This window comes from Heterodontus francisci, unplaced genomic scaffold, assembly GCF_036365525.1.
Source record: "Heterodontus francisci isolate sHetFra1 unplaced genomic scaffold, sHetFra1.hap1 HAP1_SCAFFOLD_839, whole genome shotgun sequence".
NCBI lineage: Eukaryota > Metazoa > Chordata > Chondrichthyes > Heterodontiformes > Heterodontidae > Heterodontus > Heterodontus francisci.
Window position 1 is genome coordinate 106654 of NW_027140969.1, and position 6000 is coordinate 112653.

Below are 6000 nucleotides of genomic sequence, written 5' to 3' on the forward strand. Positions count from 1 at the left end.
TGATATGCTTTGTACATCAATATATTGAAGTCTGTTTGATCTGTTGCTTGCTTTATTATGAAATTTGTTTTCAAGGCTATACTTTGTTTAAACCTTTGTGTGAGAACAATGGGACAGACACCAGCACTCCTTGCAGGGAGTGAGAAGAGATAAAGGCAGAATTAAAGAAAAAAATGTCTGGGATCATAAAGAATGTAAACTTTAGCATCTTTGCTAAAATAGAAAGGATCGGGAAGCATCTGTAATGTGTGTAGATTCAACTATTAACTAACTAGTGTCAAACAATGATGTCAACCTGGACCAATTAGAACACTTAGAACAATTCAAAACTAATATGGTAACATCCTTGCACCACAAAAAGGATAAAAGAAAGGGTGTTACAGGACATCGTCATCACACTTAGACAGGGGTCAACAGAAGATCGTTGGTTTTCAAAAGGAGAAGATAGAATACAGTCAAGAAAATTCAGCAAGGGTCGAAGAAGGAGAGAAGTCTGTGCCGCAGCAGGCACAGAAACAAGAACGTGTGTTGTGTGTTACTGAATATCTATTACCATCGTTAAGTATTAACTTTGTACATCTTAGTTAAGCCTAATAAACTCTCTGACTTGGTCACATAACTTGAGTTTGTACCTTGTAGGTCTATCTTGGTCAGGAATCTAAAGGTGAGACGGGTTGGGTATTCTGTCTCATCTCTGTTCAGGTAACATCTACCTGAAACTTACAGCTCTTTACTATTTGCATACATTGCAATGTATTTTGTCCTCCTCAAACTTCGAAATTGTGGGCCCGTTAAAAACATTGTTCTCCATACAGTTTTCTTCGTCAACTCACTGCATAGTTCTGCCCAGTAAGCAAAAAGGATCAGCTCACTACGAAATTCTAAAAGAAAAGCAAAATGCTGCGGATGCTGGAAATCTGAAATAAAAACAAGAAATGCTGGAAATACTCAGCAGGTCTGGCAGCATCTGTGTAGAGAGAAGCACAGTTAACGTTTCACGTGAGTGACCTTTGATCAGAATATTTGCAGCACGGGTTTGATTCCCGGCCAACGCAATCTTAAATTGCTGGTTTACTTTATGTTGCAGTATATTACAAACGAAAAAGTTTCACAGCCTTGACAGAATTGTCGTTGATAAAATATTCTCATCATCCAATCAGATTCATTCTCCTGCTTGATCAGCGTCGCCCTGGAGCAAGTTTTTTTCCTTCAAGTGTTTCTCCAATTTCCTATTGAAATCATTGATTGTCTCTGCTTCCACCACACTTGTGGACAGACAGTTGCAGCAGGTATAACAAAAAGTGCTTCCTCACATTTCCCTGCATCTCTTTCCCAAAACCATCAATCTGTGTCTCCTAGTCCTTGCACCATCAACTAATGGGAACAGGTTCTCCTTGTCTAACTTACCTACACCTGTATCAAATTTCCCCTCAATCCACATTGCTGGAAGGAGAACAACCACTTACTTAGATAACACAATCCAGAGCCATCTATCCAAGCTTTTCAATAACAAAAGAATTGTTGTGTTGTAGGTAGTATAGATAGGAGCATAACATCAAGAGACTTTGATAGATCAACTGATTGTCTCTGCCCAACGCACCAGATTTTCTGTGTCACCTGAACACTGCTCACCGCTGTGTAAAGTTTAGAGTATTTTCATGGCTTACATTTATGCAAGAACTGCAATGTCAAGGTTGGATTGTAAAGCATGACGGTCATCTTCACTGAACTACGTCAAAATGTCATGTTGAGAGTGGTGTCAGTGTGGAAGATGCACGTAGCCAGAGGAAAAAAAAGGCAAGTCATGTAGCTGGAGGGGGATCCACATTGTGGGGGCGATGGACCGTGACATATTTTACGTTTGTGACAAATAAGAACAACTAAAATAATAGGATTAATGATATGCTTTGTACATCAATATATTGAAGTCTGTTTGATCTGTTGCTTGCTTTATTATGAAATTTGTTGTCAAGGCTATACTTTGTTTAAACCTTTGTGTGAGAATAATGGGAGAGACACCAGCACTCCTTGCAGGGAGAGAGAAGAGATCAAGGCAGAATTAAGGAAAAAATGTCCGGGATCAGCAAGAATGTAACCTTCAGGATCTTTACTAAAATAGAAAGAATCGGGAAGCATCTGTAATGTCTGTAGATTCAACTATTAACTAACTAGTGTCAAACAATGATGTCAACCTGGACCAATTAGGACACTTAGAACAATTCAAAACTAATATGGTAACATCCTTGCACCACAAAAAGGATAAAAGAAATGGTGTTACAGGACATCGTCATCACACTTAGACAGGGGTCAACAGAAGATAGTTGGTACTTAAAAGTAGAAGAGAGAATACAGTCAAGAAAACACAGCAAGGGATGAAGAAGGAGAGATGTCTGTGCCGCAGCAAGCACAGAAACAAGAACGGGTGTTGTGTGTTGCTGCATATCTATTACCATTGTTAAGTATTAACTTTGTACATCTTAGTTAAGCCTAATAAACTCTCTGACTTGGTCACAAAACTTGAGTTTGTACCTTGTAGGTCTATCTTGGTCAGGAATCTAAAGGTGAGACGGGTTGGGTATTCTCTGTCTCACCTCTGTTCAGGTAACATCTACCTGAAACTTACAGCTCTTTACTATTTGCATACATTGCTATGTATTCTGTCATCCTCAAACTTCGACATTGTCGGCCCTATCGAAGTAATGTTCTTCGTACAGTTTTCTGCGTCACCCCACTGCATAGTTCTGCCCAGTCAGCAGAAAGGATCAGTTCACCACTAAACTCTAAAATAAAAGCAAAATACTGCGGATGCAGGAAATCTGAAATAAAAACAAGAAATGCTGGAAATACTCAGCAGGTCTGGCAGCATCTTTGGAGAGTTAACGTTTCAGGTCAGTGACCCTACTTCAGAACGAGCAAATATTAGAATTGTAAAAGGTTATCAGCAAGTAAAGTGGGGGTGGGGCAAGAGATAAGAAAGGAGAAGGTGTAAATAAGACAAGGTCACAGAAGAACCTCCTATCCTTTAACCAACTACCATCTCAGGATGCCAGTGTCAATTTTTACATGAATTTCTATTCTCCATGTAAGTCTGTTATTCACTACTTGATCGAATGCCTTTGGAAGAGCATATATCCGATAATTACTGTACTACCTTCAGTAACTTCAACCACAAGAATTCAATCATGTTATTCGCACATGATTTGCCCTCAGCAAATCCGTACTGGTTGTCCTTTATTAATTCACCACTGATGTCAAAAATAATGGTCTTTGTTACCAGATTTTTCCTTCTCCATTCCAGAACAGGAGTGTAATCCTTCAGTCACCTGGCACATCTTCCATATTCAAAGATTTTGCTCAGAGCTTCTGCTATGTCCCCCAGTAATATGGGATACTTCCTTTCTGGACTTATTAACTTAAAGAGATGTCAACCTATCCAGAACTTTTTCATCCTATCCAATAACTCTGCACCCCTCCTATATCGGGATATTAACTTCACCCCTTTCTTTTGTGAACATACATCTAACACACTATTTCATGAACAAAAACAAGAAATGCTGGAACCACTCAGCAGGTCTGGCAGCATCTGTGGAAAGAGAAGCAGAGTTAACGTTTCGGGTCAGTGACCCTTCATCCCTTCATCTGGTTACAGAATGCTGTGGAAGAGGCTTTCTGTCCGCTGGCTATACAATGTTTCAAAAAGGATAGAGAGTAAACCCGAATAGATGGCGGAATGTGAAAGCGAATCTGTAACTTGTTATCAAATGCAGAAAAATACAATATGAATAAAAAATATTTGCGGTGAAACCAAGTTACCGAAAAATGTGGTGATCTATATTGAACCCGCTCTGTATTTTACAAATATATTGGCGGGCTTTTCAAATTTGAGAAATCATTTGCAGTCTGACAATTTCGCGCCGTTATTTTCCGCCCTCATCTCCTTGGCGTCTCCGGATTGGTGAATTCAGCAGTTCTCTGATTGGTCACATGACGAGCACAATGACACCCAGTGCAGAGTGACCAATCACCAGTGCCCCCGACACCATTCCTCCCGAAGGTATAAATGGGACTATTGTGGGCGGTTCTCAGCATTCTTCCTGAAAGTGTTTGTCAGATTGATGAAATATCTGGAAGAGGGAAGACCGGTGGTAAAGCTCGGTCCAAGGCCAAGTCTCGCTCCTCCCGGGCTGGACTGCAGTTCCCGGTGGGCAGTGTTCACAGGTTCCTTAAAAAGGCGTGTGTGTGCCGGAGCACCGGTCCATCTGGCTGCTGTGCTCGAGTATCTGACAGCTGAAATCCTCGAGCTGGCCGGCAACGCGGCCCGGGACAACAAGAAGACCCGCATCATCCCCAGACACCTCCAGCTGGCCGTCCGCAACGACGAGGAGCTCAACAGGCTGCTGGGAGAGGTGACCATCGCTCAGGGCGGGGTGCTGCCTAATATTGAGGCTGTGCTGCTGCCCAAGAAAACCAGCGCTCTGAGCACCAAGAGAAAGTGAAGCTGCCTGACTTAAGTCTGCGAACCCAAAGGCTCTTTTCAGAGCCACCCACTTTATCTGTTAAAGGGCTGTTTGCTGTCTGAGAAGGCAATTTTATAATGCTAGCGCTGCTTTGTATTGGCATAGAAAGAGGGCACTTGCCCCATCGTGTCGGTACCGGCCGAAAAACGACACACCTATTCTAGTCCCACCTTCCAGCATTCAGTCCGTCGCCCTGCAGATTACAGCACTTGAGATGCATATCCAGATTCCCTTTGACTGAGTTGGTGGTCTCTGCCTCAACTATCATTTCAGGCAGTGAGTTCCAGACCCCCACCACCCTCTGGGTGAAAATACAATTCTCGTTTTCCCTCTAATTTTTCTACCTATCTCTTTAAACATATGCCCCATAGTCACTGACCTCTCTGCTAAGACCCTTCACCTCCACTCTCTCCAGTCCCGCCAAAATGTTGTGCATTTCAATCAGATCTCCCCTCAGCCTTCTCAGTACTGGATTCGGGCATTTAACTGCTCGCCTCTTGCAATATTTGTCAGGCATTTTAGCAAATCTACCTTTTACACAAAACGAAAGCTTTTACACAATGATCGGCTCTCCAATAAAATGATCTGCTCTAGACCACAGTTCTCTGACAACAGGAGATCGCTGCTCTTTGTTTTGCCGATTTGGTGGCTCTTAAAAGAGCCGTTGTGTTATTTGATGCCAAACTCAGTTCGGGGCGGGGTGAGTTTAGACGCGCTCCCCGCGGATACGGCGGGCCAGCTGGATGTCTTTGGGCATGATGGTGACTCGATTGGCGTGGATGGCGCACATGTTGATGTCCTCAAAGAGCCCCACCAGGTAAGCCTCGCTGGCCTCCTGCAGGGCCATGACGGCCGAGCTCTGGAAGCGCAGGTCTGTCTTGAAGTCCTGCGTGATCTCCCGCACCAGGCGCTGGAAGGGCAGTTTGCGGATGAGCAGCTCGATGGATTTCTGGCAGTGGCGGATCTCCCGCAGAGCCACAGTGCCGGGTCTGTAACGGTGAGGCTTCTTCACTCCACCCGTGGCTGGAGCGCTCTTGCGGGCCGCTTTGGTAGCCAGCTGCTTGCGGGAAGCTTTCCCTCCGGTCGATATGCGCGCTGTCTGCTTGGTTCTGGCCATTATGGTAGAAGATGTGGAACAAAGACACTGTAAATGTTGAGACTGCTCAGGGACTGTCTATTTAAGACAGTAGAGGGACCGCCCTAGTGTTGTGATTGGATGCAGCCCCGTCCATCAGTCAAGTTTGAAACCAGCTCTGGGAAGTAGAAGGGCGGCGGGAAATGCTGGGCCCTGATTGATTGAACTGCAACAGAAATGTAATCAATTTCAAAAAGCCCGCCAATTTCCGATTAGCAAACAAGGCCAAGATTAAAATAAACTAATTTGGCCGGATGAATTATGAAATCTGACTTTTTGTATCTTCATTTATATCGGCTGAGATCCCCCATCTGTCTTACAACTCGGTTTGAATCGGCCTTCACGAAT